At 43.3% G+C, this 15,627-nt stretch overlaps 1 protein-coding gene across 11 annotated transcripts in view; it reads left to right on the forward strand.

Moving 5' to 3' along the window:
• Positions 1-236: 236 nt before the first annotated feature.
• znf276 (zinc finger protein 276) overlaps positions 237-15,627 on the forward strand; it is a 94,049-nt gene continuing 78,658 nt past the window's right edge. For 8 of the 11 annotated variants that reach the window (XR_015859202.1, XM_088379662.1, XM_088379668.1 and 5 more), the window contains exon 1: positions 264-426. The gene's annotated coding sequence lies outside the window, so the exon portion shown is untranslated. Of the gene's footprint in view, positions 427-1,290; positions 1,310-15,627 lie in introns of those variants that run through there. The other 3 variants (XM_088379665.1, XM_088379666.1, XM_088379667.1) reach the window with 3 other exon arrangements.

Here is a 15,627-nt window from a genome sequence, read left to right on the forward strand (position 1 = left end):
GACATTCATGGCGGTTACAAATTGAGAACATAAAAAATAATGCTACAGAAAAATATTTTTAAAACTGTTAAAGAATAGAGCGTTGCGCTGGTGATAAAGTTTAATGATAATGTCAGCAAAGAGATAGCACAAGTATATATCCATTCATAACAGTGGAGGCGTTACCACACTCCACCGGAAGCAACCTTACAGTTGAGGGTTTATTTAGAAATGAACAACGTGCTTTATTTTGAAATGAAACGCATCTCTTCCCGTTCTGACAGCGGAGGCGGCTCTGCAGTGGAGAGTCCACGGGAACTAACCTCACGGTGAGTCCTCCAGCCAGCGACTCTTGTGCTAAGGGCAGAAGAAGAAAACCGAATTTCAGGAACGTAATGTTTACAACAGAGGGTATATGTTATGTCTCCTGAGCTGATATTTTCTAAGGTAGGTTCTGCTACGAAATACGAACGTCAGTGTTTACGAAGACATTTAGTCACTGACAACGCATGAAATGATCAAATGGAACCGTCGGGTTTTTTATTTTAAATGTAGGTGAGGATAAGCGGTTCAGATAATGGATGGATGAATTTATTACGTCTATATTAATACAGATATCGAACCATACGATTCTAACGTCGTTGTTGTAAATACTATTCCACAGATAATGATGTACCTGAACGAGATCAGTGAACGAAAGTTCGTCAACTTGCCCATATTTTGGGCGAACATGATGAACTTAATAGTATTTGTGTCTTTTCTTTTGGAACGCCCTCAACCTTGTGTCTGTAAATGGCTGTGAACCACAATTTACTTTAGTTCAAAACTGCCAAGTTTCTTTTGACTAGCGTAAAAAAGAAAAACGACGAAATACGATCCTGCATGTTCCGGGGATAAATGGCCGGAGGCTACTTGGCAATCTATAATAATATATGTAATAATAATAAATATATATCTGTCTGTTTGCCTGCCTCTCTCTCTCTCTCTCTCTCTCTCTCTCTCTCTCTCTCTCTCTGACTCTCTCTCTGACTCTCTCTCTGACTCTGTCTCTCTCCCCCTCTCTCTCCCTCTCTCTCTGTCTCTCTCTGTGTCTCACTCTCTCTCTCTCTGTCTCCGTCTCCCCCCCCCTCTCTCTCTCTCTCTCTCTCTCTGTCTGTCTCTGTCTCTATCTCTCCCCCCCTCTCTCTCTGTCTCGCTCTCTGTCTCTCTCTCTCTCTCTCTCTCTCTCTCTCTCTCTCTCTCTCTCTCTCTCTCTCTCTCTCTCTCTCTATCAAGCAAAAAATGTGAACAGACTGTCTGTTGCCAAGATCTGGGAGGTAATTATGTATTGGTAAGTGTAGTCACAGTAATAAAATAATTATAATCTACACAGAAATATAAGTCGGCATTTCCTCCTATCTGAGTCAATCTAAACTTAAAAGATTTTTTTAATGGTGTATGGCAGCACTATAGGAAAAATTGAAGTTCAAGTAATTTACATTAAACAAATCACAGATTTGTGGCTTTGTTCATTAAAGATCATTGGATTCTTCAGCGATTTTGACGCCGATTGGCTTGTGACAAACATGACATCTCGTCATGTGATACAAGCCATATGTGTACATTTATAATCGAGGCGTTATAGTACACATATCATGGAAAATTCACTTTTTTTGTTTTTAAATTCATTTTTTTTGTGTATTTGGAGTCTCCAAGAGTGTAGAAAAGTGTAATATATCCCCCCAGGTGCTGCAGAGATACTTTTAATGGAAAACTGAACGGAGTAAAAACTAGACCCCAAACAGATCATCAAAGTATCTTTGCAGCACCTGGAGGGATAGATTACGCTTCTACACTCCTGGAGACTCCAAATACAGTCAAACCTCGGTTTTCGAACGTCCCGGTTCTCGAACAAATCGGAATTCCAACAAAAAATTCGAGTTTTTTTGCTTCGGTTGTCGAACAAAATTCAAAGGTTGAACCTCGCGAGATGAGCCGAAAATACCCGAGAAAACCCGACCGCGCTAATGTCGACTGACTCTGTTCATTGTTATTGTATTTCGTTACTTTGAGGATTGTATTAACCCCTAATCATGCCTCCAAAGAAAGCAAGTGGGAGCAGTAAAGCCATCCTAAAACACAAAGACGCTCTTAAAGCAATGCGACAGTGAGCGCCCGGCGCGCTGCGGTTGCGCGATCGGACCAAATAAAGCTCCCTGCGCACTGAGGTCCACTCAAATTTTGGAAAGTACATCAGGACTTTAAAAATATTTTCTAAATTTCAGCGATGGCTCTGTCACAATAATGCGACCAGCGCGGTGCAGTTGCGCGGTCGGTGGCGCGCTACGGTTGCGCGGTCGGCGGTGCGGTGCAGTTGCGCGATCGGACAAAAATGCGCAAATGAAAAAAATGCTTTAAAAAAGCGGGGTTTTTTTTAGTCTTGGAACGGATTAAATTTTTTTCCATTATTTGTAATGGGAAAAATAGATTCGGAATTCGACCGATTGACTTCTCGAACCGCCCTCTGGAACGGATTGTGGTCGAAAACCAAGGTTTGACTGTGCACAATAAAATGAATATCAAAGCAGATAAAGTGGATTTTCCATGATATGTCTCTGTGCAAGAAACCATCACAGTAAAGTAACTATGCATCAATGCCCATGCTCGGTGGTGTACTGCCTGCATCGTCCGTGAGAGTTTTAAGGGAAAAATAATTTCTCTTCATCTTAATGATCCCTCACTGTACAATGGCCAGGGTGGTCTGACTCAACCATCAATCTATTTCAGACTTATTGTTTTGGTCCAATTTTAACTCCATCCGCTGTGTCGTTCTGTTTTAGTTAAAGCAAAGCTAACCGGAGCTTGTGCTATCTGTTTTTTGCGATAATATTTTGTAATGCATGTCACATTGTTCTATTTGGCTGCATTTAATGTCATCCATTAGTACTGACAATAACATTTGCGTTATCATCAAGCAAACGTGTTCATTTGATTGCTAATGACACAGCGTAACATTGCTCTGAGTATCTGTGATTGAGTGAGTGTGTGTGTCTCTGCTTTTTAGCCCACTCCCAGAATTTGCAACACAACAAACAAAACATAAAAATCAATTTTTTTTAAATATCTAAATGAAATCTATTGGCGCAGGCAGCAGATTCTGGCTCTTTAAACTGGATCCTGGTTAGCAAGGCGCTTGTGCATTTGTATCCTTACCTTTGAGACAGAGCTGGCGAGCTGCCTTTTTTTTTTTTTAAATACCTGTCTTAAAAATAAAAGGGATCAATTTGTTTTTGATGCCAAAATATCAATGTGCAATACTCGTACCGGTATCCCGTGCCACACCTCCGGGCCGCATCGCCCAGCCGGCCACGTAACAAAGAAGTTCTCTGCCCGTTGCTGATGGCGGTCCGTCGCCTGCCGTCCATCCAGCCGGAGCAGGATAAGCAGTGGCGTCACACCTCCAGTCAGCCAGTCTGCGTGCGTCATTGCGTTGCCAGTAAGCCAGCCCGTGTGCCTCGATTACGAATAAACAACTGCGAGACAACACCTTGGGTTCGTCTTGTTGAAATTTAAATGTTGAAAGATTCAGAGCACCAGACTTCCAACCATGTGTGGCCAGCCGAGTGTGGCCATTTATAGCACCTCCTTTTTGGATACATGGCGGAGGGAGTACCCCATACGTCAGGGGTGGGCAAACATTTTGACTTGCGGGCCGAATTGGGTTCTAAATTTGGACCGGGGGGCCGAACCAGAAGCAGATGGATGTAGTGTTTGTGTGAAGTAATATAAACAACATGTAAAGGTCATTGCATAAAAGTTTTGGCCTTTAGTAGGTAGTAAAGCATGGATGTTCAAAAAAAGTTTTTGGAAAACAAATGCATTTATTAACAGCATTAAAAAAAAAATCACCAAAAAACTGCTATGTGATTCTGACACTGTTTTTTGAATAACAGTCTCCATCACTTCAGCGCCTGCAGGTCAGATTAATGAAAGATGTTTATCTTATGAGGCGAAATCACATCAAGCGGCAAACATTCCGACCAAATATATCATCTTGAAGAATCGGTGAAAGAATACATCCAAATGAAGTAATCAAAACGGCAACACGGTGAGGGATATCTGAAAATCAGAGCAGAGTTTTAACTCACAAACACCTGGTGACAGAGGTAAGGAAATGGGAAACACTTCCTTAAAGCAGCCTTAAGAACTTTACAGGTTAAGGTTAGTCGCAAACAGGTGGTGCATCAATGTCCTTGAGCATCCTGCATTGTTTGAAAATGAGAATGGTCGCTAGTTTCAATCCCTGCTATTTGTACAAATCATATTCAAAATGCATTTTTTACAACAAACTTAAGAGCCCCCCCTTCGTTTTCAATGGGAACAGTGTTGTTGGTCTCCCTTTTTTTGCTAGTGCATCATAGTCCGGAGTAAAATTTGTTGCGGCAAATCTTAGGAGAGATCCGAGGTGTTGGTCCGTTTACCTAGATATGTGACGGGTTGATGTTCATGTTCATGTGGCTGAACGTCATGTCGCGTAGGTCGAGCCAAATTATCCACTCTTTTTTAAACACTCGTCACTCAGTGTCCACCTTGCTTTTCCTTGGGCCACTCATTTTAATGGAAGGATTCCAGGGGAAGGTTTGTGGGTGGCTTTAGTGTAAAACTATATCTGAGAGCTCAGCGTGCGAATTACAAGAATGCTGACGTCACAGCCCATGCTCTAAATTGGGCACTGATAGAAATAGAGCGCGAGTGCGGCGTGTCCGTACTACTGAGTACGTACATGCACTTGTGAGTGTGCACCGAGCTTTCTGACACGGCTTCCGGTAGTAAATGCGCAGGCGAGCGGTTCCCCATCTACTGGAGAAACGCAGTCATTGCATGCAAAATGACCCAAAATGACCCAAATGGCCGTAGTTTTGCCCATGTCTGCCATACGTGGACTGTAAATGTAAATAAAACTGAACCCTTCCAGATTTCAATTGAATATACAGTAGTCCCTCGTTTATTGCCAATAATTGGTTCCTCTACCACCCGCAATTGGTGAAAATCCGCGATGTAAAGAAAATATATTGTTACAATATCCATAAATTACTTTTATAAACCTTTATTGTATTTTTAAAAACTGAATTGTACTTTGAAATGTTTTTTGTATTTTTAAACAGTTTTGTAAACATTTTACTCAAACTGATTTTCATAAAAAATCTTTATTTAAATAAATCAGAAAGTAAAGGAAATAAATAGCAGTAAATATATTGTTACAATATCCGCATAAGACTTTTATGAACCTTTATTTTAGTTTTATACGCGTTGTTTTTTAAACACTTTTTTGTATTTTTAAACATTTTTGTAAAAATGTTAAAGTCAAACTGAATCCATCCAGCCATTTTCTGTACCGCTTTGTCCCCATGGGGGTCGCGGGCATGCTGGAGCCTATCCCAGCGGTCATCGGGCAGTAGGCGGGGGACACCCAGAACCGGTTGCCAGGTACACAGAAACAAACAACAATCCGCACTCGTACTCACACATAGGGGCAATTTGGAGTGCTCAATCGGCCTACCAAATATGTTTTTGGGATGTGGGAGGAAGCCGGAGTGCACGGAGAAACCCCGGGCACGGGGAGAACATGCAAACTCAACACAGGAAGTGTTGGAGGTGTAGACTTTCAGAAATAAATAATAAACTAAATTAGAGTAAATATATTGTTATAATATCCACACAAGACTTTTATGAAACTTTTTTGAAGTGTCTGGCTCCTCTCTGCTCTTGGATGCTAGCTGGCTGATGTGCCCCTGTGGCCCAGTGCGAGGGCATCCGCACAAGACTTTTACAATTTTATTTGTATACACTATTGTACTTTTAGAAACGTTATTGTATTTTAAACACTTTTTAAAACATTTTAAAGTGTAAAGGTGTCACGGCTCCGCTCTACTCTTGCCGTGTTGGAGCCCAGCGTCAGGGCATCAGCCCAAGACATTTATAATTTTATTTTTTAAACACTTTATTGTAGTTTTAAACATTTAAACATTTTAAAGTGTAAACGTGTCACGGCTCCACTCTGCTCTTGATGCGCCCCGGCAGCCCAGCGTGAGGGCATCCAAGGCAAGCCCCGCGCTATTAGTGCTCATTGGCGCTGTCTCAAATCCTGGATGGCAGTGCTTTTTTCCTACATGCGCGGCAGCACGCCCCACGCTACCAGCGCTCATTGCCGTGTCCCGTCTGTTTCTGCACTGCGGTGCATTTTTCCTTCGTGCGCGGGTGTCATGTCTCCACTCTCGCCCTGCTGGCCGGCTCACGTGCCCTCCGCTAGACCTCTGAAGCGCGCGTCGCCAATACGGAACTGGTAACCGTCAGTCTTCACCGTTTTGTCTGCTTTGACACGAACACCTGCCACCTGATTCTTTTTTGCCTGACCTGCTGTGTAACGAGATGCCCGCACGACGCAAGCTTGCTGACCTGCTCGTCAGCTTGCCCCATTTTCCTGCAATTCTAGTAATGACACACCAATTTGATGCGCAATTTGTCTTCACGGGCCACATAAAATGATGTGGCGGGCCGTATCTGGCCCCCGGGCCTTGAGTTTGACACCTGTGCTCTAAGCCAATCATCGGAAAGGATACAGTTCAACATGTTCCCATTGATCTCCTACCGGCCAATAGTATGCTGTAAAGTCATGAGCAGACCCCACGCTCTAAGTACGCCGCAAAAAGCCGCAATGCACCGAATATAGCCGGAATATTTGTTTTCATAAAAACCCGCGATGTACTGAGGCCGCGATAAATGAACCGCAAAGTAGTGTGGGATGACTGTATAATGATATAGTAACAATTGAACTTACGAAAAGCCCCAGAAAGCGTTGTGTTTGCGTACCTTGGTGACTTAGTGAAAGAAAACAGACAAACGTGAAAGAAACGTCACTCTTGCTGTGGATTATCAATTTCAGCATTTCATGACAGGAAGAGTTTCTGATGTAATATAATTTCAAGTTTTTGTTTTTGCTTTTACAGTTTTGGCAACCAAAACCACAAGGTTACTTGTTTCTACATAAAAGTAGCGCTGTTGATTACGGGCTTCCTTCTTTTTAGAGATACATGATATATATTGGACCGATAATGTATCGGTCGATATTTGGAACATGTCATAATTTCCCGTTGGTTAGATAATGCAAAACAGGTTGATATTTAGGCCGATATTGAAAGCCGCATCAAACACACTAATGTTCAACAGGTCTCCTTGACTCTAAAATCAATTTGTCCGTCCGTCCGTCCGTCCATCCATCCATCCATCCATCCATCCATCCATCGTGTACCGCGAGGATCCCGTGCGTGCTGGAGCCTATCTCAGTTGAGTATTAGGCGGAGTACACCCTGAACTGGATGCCAGCCAATTGCAGGACACACAAGCATTCACACTCACAATCACAAAAGGACAATTAAGAGCGTCTAATTAACCTACCATGTATGTCTTTGGAATGTGGGAGGAAATTGTAGTACCCAAAGGAGACCCACTTAGGCACAAGGAGAACGTGCTAATTCCTTACAGGAAGGCAGAGCCGGAATCAAACCCCACAGCGCTGAACAATATTCAGAAATTCATTATAAAAAAATTACGAGCGCAGGGTCCTATGCGCTTAAATGAAAGTTGTAGCTGAGGCTCCCTCAATTGTTACCCCGCCCACGAGACTTGGCACTTGGTCTGCTTCAAGGGCCGCTGAAGTGCCGGGATGCAGGAGAGTGATAACTTTTCCTTTTTAGCTGTACTTTTACTTATGTACCTTTGTTGCTGGATACTGGGTCTGGCAGCCGGCGTCGTAAGTGGCAAAGAGAACATAGAAAAAAGCAGGACAGCCGAGCTTTGCATAATTTTAACATACCAGACGAGCGAGCCAAACAAGCAGGACCTCTGTGGATTTTTGTTTGGGCTGGTAGGTAGCGAAGGCAACGTATAAAGAAAAGCGAGACAGGTGAGCCGAGCTGGAACTCAGCTACTTGCTAACAGTGGCTACTAGCTATGTGCCATCTTGGTCACGGCACTGTACAGTACCTACTGTACTCCTACTAATACAGACTGGCCACGAATCGTTCAAGTGCAGCTGTGATGAGTTAAATATTAAATCTTTTTTTTTTTTTTCCAAAGTCATGGGGAAATGTAAGTTTTTCAATGACTGGTTGGAGGAAGCTGTATTCAAAGACTGGCTTAGGGCAGTTATTGGTAACAACCAAGAGGCTTATTGCCATGTCTGTAAAAAAACCCAACAACATTAATATTACGTAGTTGGGGCTGAATGCCGTCAGGTCGCACATGGAATCTAACCCAAGCCAACAGTTAAAGATGTGCCAACAGGGTGGGCAGGTTAACATTTCAATGTTTTGCAGTAACAGGACGTCTATACTACCACAAACCTCCACCACTCCCGAGCGAGCCACTGCCAGTGATAGTGTTATCAGCACCGGGAGTACAATGTCATACGGCGGAAGCTTATGCTTCCCTTCAGTGTTTACCAAACACCACTCATTTATCTCCAATGAGGGCAAGCGAGGCAAGGAAAGCTATCCCATGATATATTTAATGACTCAGAAATAGCAAAAAGCTTTGCGTGCAACAAGGGCAAGACCGGCGACATAATCAAGTTTGATTTAGCGCCATACTTCAAATAAAAGCTAGTTACGAGCGTCGACAAAGCCGGACTGTTTGTTCTCACGTTTGATGAAAGTGGGTTTTCTCCGGGCGCTCCGGTTTCCTCCTGCATCCAAAAACATGCTTGGGGGGATGACTGAGCACTCCAAATGGCCCCTTGGTGTAAGTGCGAGTACGAATGATTGGTCGTCTCTGTGTGCCCTGCGATTGGCTGGCAATTAGTTCAGGGTGTCCCCGGCCTACTGCTCGATGACTGCTGGGATAGGCTCCAGCACGCCCGCGACCCCCGTAGGGACAAGCGGTATATAAAATGGATAGATGGATGGACGAATAGATGGACCGATGGAATAATAATTGCAATTAGACTTAAACTGAACTTTATTTATTTATTTTACTTATTTATTTATAGGGATAGGCTCCAGCACGCCCGCAACCCCCGTGAGGACAAGCGGTACAGAAAATGGATGAATGGATGGATGAATGGATGGATGGATGGATGGATGGATGGATGGATGGATGGATGGATGGATGGATGGATGGATGGATGGATGGATGGATAATAACGAGAGCTGCGAGCAGCTGTAAAGAGCCTTTGCAGCCCTGACAACATTGCGGTACTGCCACATTGGGATACTGGCACATTGGAATTGGAATTTTTTGAAAATGAATTACATCAGATTAAGAGATACTGTAATTTCCAGACGATAAGACACACCTGAATATAAGATGCACCAGCTAAATTTGAGGGAAAATCCTGTTTTGTTCATATACAGTCAAACCTCGGTTTTCGACCACAATCCGTTCCAGAAGGTGGTTCGAGAAGTGAATCGTTCAAATTCCGAATCAGTTTTTCCCATTACAAATAATGGTAAAATGTTTTAATCCGTTCCAAGACAAAAAAAACCCGCCTTTTTTAAGCATTTTTGTCCGATCGCGCAACTGCACCGCACCTCCGAAAGCACCTCCGAACGCACAACCGTAGCACGCCGCCGACCGCGCAACTGCACCACGCTGGTCGCATTATTGTGACAGAGCCGTCGCTGAAATTTAGAAAATATTTTTAAAGTCCTGATGTACTTTCCAAAATTTAAGTGGACCTCAGTGCGCAGGGACCTTAATTTGGTCCGATAGCGCAACCGCAGTGCACCGCATTGCTTTAAGAGCGTCTTTGTGTTTTAGGATGGCTTTACTCCTCCCACTTGCTTTCTTTGGAGGCATGATTAGGGGTTAATACAATCCTCAAAGTAACGAAAATACAATAACAATGAACAGAGTCAGTCGGCATCCGGGCCGTGCGGTCGGGTTTTCTCGGGTCCTTTTGGCTCATCTCGCGAGGTTCGAACTCCGAATTTTTGTTCAACAACCGAAGCAAAAAATCTCGAATTTTTCATTGGAATTCCGATTTGTTCGAGAACCGGGAAGTTCAAAAACCGAGGTCTGACTGTATAAGCCGCACCGGACTTTGAATCCTACGTATCACGTTAATAAATTCTTCTGTTTTACATTTTACTCATTCAGTTGTGGTCTGTATAAAGTCGAACAGCGATGCTTTTGTCTGAATTCCCCATTTTGATAGCATGACATGTCCTTCTTTTATACTTGTTCTGAGGTGTGGCTCAGAGCAAGTCGTTTTGGTGTGGTCTCTTTAAATGCAAATGAGATACTTCCCACCCCACTCCCTCCAGAACTCAAGATGTGCACCTCCCTTTCCGGTCGACATATTTGTAGTTTTTTAGCCAAGGTAGCGGTTTCTTGCGCCGCAAACTTTTTGATTGATTAAAAGATATCAACGGCAGAAGACTTGTCTATACATACATAACATGTAACAAAATAAATCCCCTCACAATATTTATGAACATGTCTTGTAAACAAGCACTGCAGTCAAGTTAACCAGTAAGATAATGCTAGCCTTAGCGAGAAGCTAACGAATGCCTTTAACACATTATTGTGTTCCCAAGAATAATACAGCACCTTCGATGCAATTCATCTAATACAACTTCTGTAATTTTCGGACTATAAATCGCTTTTTTTTTTCATAGTTTGGGTGTGGGGGGGGCGACTTATAATGAGGAGCGACTTATATGTGAATTTTTTCAAAACTTCCCCCCCCCCCAAAAAAATAGTGAAACCGTGATAAACGAACCGCGATGTAGCAAGGGATTACTGTAATTTGAATTTCAAGTGACGTCAGCAGCGCGGCGTGGCGCGGCGGTTGTTAGAGATTTGCTCACTCCAACTTATTTTGCAAGAACCACACGGGAGACAAGTAAGTCCTTTTAGACACCTGCAGGTGGAGAGTCCATTCGTCGCTGTGCGTACAGCGATGTTCGAATGGAGGTCTAAACTTTCCCAACTGCAAGGACATATTTATTAAGAGAAACAGAGTGGGGGGAAGAGTAGGCTGAATAGGAAGCCCTTGTGCTCTAGTCAAAACATATCAGGGGGTGTTTTACGACCTTGTGTAGGATCTTATTCATTACCGGTTGCATTCCAACATAATCATACGATAAGGATAATCTGAAAAACCCTAACAGCAGTTGTTTACAAAAAGGACAAAGATTGATCACGGGATGACGAAGATGACGAAGAGCCCCACGTACTACCGGCATCATTAGCGGCTTTGTTTCTAAGTGACACGGAGGATGAAGCGCTTGAAGGATTTAAGGATTTGGAGTGACACAGAAGGTTTGAAAAACTATTATAGCTTGATGAGTCGGCATCGAGTATTTGTCTCTGGCCCCCTGCCTGGGAGAGGCACTGATGAGAGGTTTAGTAGATTAGTCTCCCTTAATCGATGGATGGCTGGGTTCTGTAAAAAGCAGGGACTATATTTTATAGATAACTGGTCCTCCTTCTGGGGCCGCCCCGACCTGCTGAGGAAGGACGGCCTTCACCCTAACCGTGAAGGCGCCTTCACTCTTTCTAGGAATATAGATTACTGTTTGAGCCACTCATGACAGGTCACTTTAGAGCAGGCCAGGGCACAGGTGATTAGACCACCTGTGAGGATGGGTTTGAAGTCTGTTAAGTTAAAGTTAACTAGCGCTAGGCTAGACTTTCAGCATACACATAGCTCCTCGTGTAGACTAGAGCCAACAGTTTAAATTGTGCTGCAGTACACATAAAAACACTTTCTACTGGGGTAGTAGACAAATCCAATCACTCCGTCCCGACCGGTCTTGCTAATGAAACGGTGCCTGTTTTAGATAACTTCACATGTGTAACAAATATTCATCATCAAATCCCCACGGTCGTTTCCTCTCACCGCGCTAATAAACTTTTGAGAGGTGATGTTAGGCCTAGAGAACACAATTTTACTCGCATCCTGTTTAAAAATCCTTCGATAGATACGCACCCTGATCGACCGATTACCCTTAAACTCGGTTTTATGAATATTAGATCGCTTCATACGAAAGCAGTTCTCGTTAATGACCTTATCACGGAACATAATCTAAACGTTTTTGGTCTTTGCGAGACCTGGTTAAAACCTAATGAACTGCTGCCACTTAACGAGGCCTCGCCTCCAAATTTTGTGAGCTCGCATGTGGCACGTCCTCGAAAAAAGGGTGGGGGTGTCGCCCTCATCTCAAATTCTGAGCTTAGATTTAGGCCTCGCTCAATTCACGTATTTAAAACATTTGAAGTTCTCATTGTCCAATCCACTGCTTTACCGTCATTCTTTCTTGCTGTTATTTACCGTCCACCTGGGGCTTACTCTGGCTTCCTGGATGAATTTTCAGAATTTGCGGCTGATCTAGTGACAAATGCAGATAATATAGTTATCATGGGTGATTTCAACATCCACATGAATTCACCGACAGAACCACTGACTTCGGCATTTCAGACTTTAATCGATACGTTTGGTTTTACGCAAGCCGTACAGGCAGCAACGCATAAGAATGGAAATACCTTAGATCTGGTATTATCCCGGGGACTAGCAACCTGAAATATAGCAGTACTGCCATACACTACTGTTCTGTCTGATCATTTCTTAATAAAATTTGAAATTTTAGTTCCTTGTCAAAGACAAGAGAGCAATCAGAATTATAGCAGCCGTAATTTTAACTCCATGACTGCAACTGCGCTATCTGAGTTACTGTCGCCGGCAACCGCCATGTTTCCCGCATACAGCGGCTCTATTGATAATCTTACAAATGAATTCAATGCGACATTATTAAAAGCCATCGACTGTGGCACCGCTACATCTGAAAACTCGCCGCAGATGGCCAACTCCGTGGTTCACAGATGAAACACATACGCTTAAACAATTATGTAGAAAGCATGAGCGCAGATGGCGTTTAACCAAACTTGAGGTTTTCCATCAGGCATGGAAGGACAGCCTCCTGAAATATAAAGATGCGCTTATCTTAGCAAAAACTCGTTATTTTTCGCAAGTCATTAATCTCAATAAAAACAATTCTAAATACCTATTTGATACAGTGGCAAAGCTAACTCTGCGCCAGCCGACCCCCGATAGCTCCTTCCACTCAGCTGACGAGTTTATGAAATTTTTTGCTCAAAAGATTGAGTCCATTAGGGACGAGATCAAGAATACCATTCCAATCGCTCATCCGGTTACTAGCGCTGGGGATCATGCAATAACCCTCTCAAATTTTAAAAGCGTGTCCCTTGAAATGCTTACAAAATTGGTTAGTGCGGCTAAACAAACAACATGTTTACTCGACCCGCTTCCAGCCAAACTACTTAAAGAATTATTTCCAATTTTAGGACCGTCCTTCTTAAATATAATCAATCTGTCTGTTTCCTCTGGGATAGTGCCAACAGGCTTTAAAACCGCTATTATTAAACTGCTACTTAAGCGAGCAAATCTTGACCCGGACTGTCTCAGTAATTATAGGCCAGTTTCAAACCTCCCATTCATAGCAAAACTTCTTGAAAAAGTAGTAGCGCAGCAGCTTATTGATTACATGGTCGCTAATAATCGATATGACTCTTTTCAGTCTGGCTTTAGAGCTAATCATTCCACAGAGACAGCACTTGCTAAAGTGACTAATGATCTCCTCATAGCTATGGATTCAAATACGTCGTCTGTATTGTTACTACTCGATCTTAGTGCTGCCTTTGACACTGTAGACTTCGATATTTTATTAGGGCGTCTTAAAAATTGTGTTGGTATCTCAGGGTCAGCACTCAGCTGGTTCAATTCCTATCTATCAGACAGGATGCACCGAGTGGTCCATGGCAATACGTCCTCTGAGCTCTATAATGTTACTTGTGGTGTCCCACAGGGATCGGTACTCGGACCGATTTTATTTAATATTTATATGATTCCGCTTGGGGACATAATACGTAAATATAATATTAGTTTTCAATGCTATGCGGATGACACCCAATTATATATGCCGTTATCGATGACATATCCGCGGGACTGTTGTAATCTCGAGGCGTGCCTTGCGGAGATCAAGCAATGGATGTCTCTCAACTTCCTTCGTCTTAACCCAGATAAAACTGAGATGTTGATAATTGGTCCTACTCGTTATCAACACTTATTTAAGGAAACCACTATAACTATAGATAACCGTGCTATCACTCAGAGTGATACGGTAACTAATCTCGGGGTAATATTTGACCAAACGCTCTCCTTTCAAAAACACATTAAGAATATAACCAGGATTGCGTTTTTTCACCTTCGTAATATTGCTAAGATTCGTCCGATCCTCTCGACCGGGGATGCGGAAACTATTATACATGCGTTCGTCACGTCGCGCCTGGACTACTGTAATGTATTATTCTCTGGTCTTCCTAAGTCCAGTATCAAAAGTCTACAGTTAGTGCAAAATGCCGCTGCGAGGCTGCTCTCACGGTCAAGAAAATGTGATCACATTACCCCAATATTAGCCAAATTACATTGGCTCCCGGTCCATTTAAGATGTGACTTCAAGGTTCTTCTACTAACCTATAAATCACTGCATGGCTTAGCGCCTTCATATCTTGTCGACCTAGTCGTTCCTTATGTTCCGTCTCGTAATCTTCGTTCGCAAAACGCTAGTCTTTTAGTTACACCGAGGGCCAAGAAAATGTCTGCAGGTTCTAGAGCATTCTCTATTCGGGCTCCAGAGCTTTGGAATGCCCTACCAATGGATATTAGAACTACTACCTCAGTAGAAACATTTAAGACACGTTTAAAGACACATTTCTATGAGATGGTCTTTAACTAACTTGTAGTGGCCGATTTGGCCGGAGTTTGTTTTGTTCTCTCTGCCCACCCCCTCCCTGGCTGGGGAGGGGGTTAGGTGGCGCAAAAGCTGATAGCGGCTAGCTGGATTCTCGGGGACCAATTCAAGATGAAGAAACTGCAGCTCAACCTCCTTGAAGACACTGCCAGGACAATCGAGGGCACCTCCGACATCCATTTTTTCATTGATTTTCATATTAGGTATTACCTGTGCCCTCTCTGCATCCATTACAAACTGGTGATCCTGAAAGGGGGATCCTTTCATCTGTGGTCCCTTCTCAAGGTTTCTGATTTTCCCCTGGCAGGGTTTTTTTGAGTTTTTCCTTGCCCTTTTGGGAGCTTAAGATCAGGGGATGCTTTGAGAATAATTGTCAATTTTGGCTATGTGAAGCCCTTTGAGACTGTTTGTGATTTAGGGCTATACAAATAAACTTGACTTGACTTTTACGCATGCCCGGTCCTACTCTACGGAGCTCTCTTTCACCTCCGTGGATGGAAGTCGGGGGCCAGCGCTCGGCCGGGTGGCTGTCCGGGGACGGTGGATGGGGCTCGGTCATGGCTTTTACGCACGCCCGGTCCTATTCTATGGATCTCTCTTCCTCTTCCGTGGCTGGAAGTCCACGCCGCCACACGCCTGGAAGTTTGTTTTGTTGAATAAAGAGCCGTTTACCAAACCCACGTCTTTCCTTGTACTTTGTTAACGCTACAATATAGTTATATACTAGATCTGTGGAATAACGACGAGGCTGATGTCAGGGCGCACGTGCGGCGTTGTTGACAAAGGACGAGGAATTTGATCGATGGATTTAATGATTTAGAGTGCACAGATGGTTTAA

This window comes from Syngnathus floridae, chromosome 6 (genome assembly GCF_059516105.1).
Source record: "Syngnathus floridae isolate MCC-2025c chromosome 6, RoL_Sflo_1.0, whole genome shotgun sequence".
NCBI classification, from domain to species: Eukaryota; Metazoa; Chordata; class Actinopteri; order Syngnathiformes; family Syngnathidae; genus Syngnathus; species Syngnathus floridae.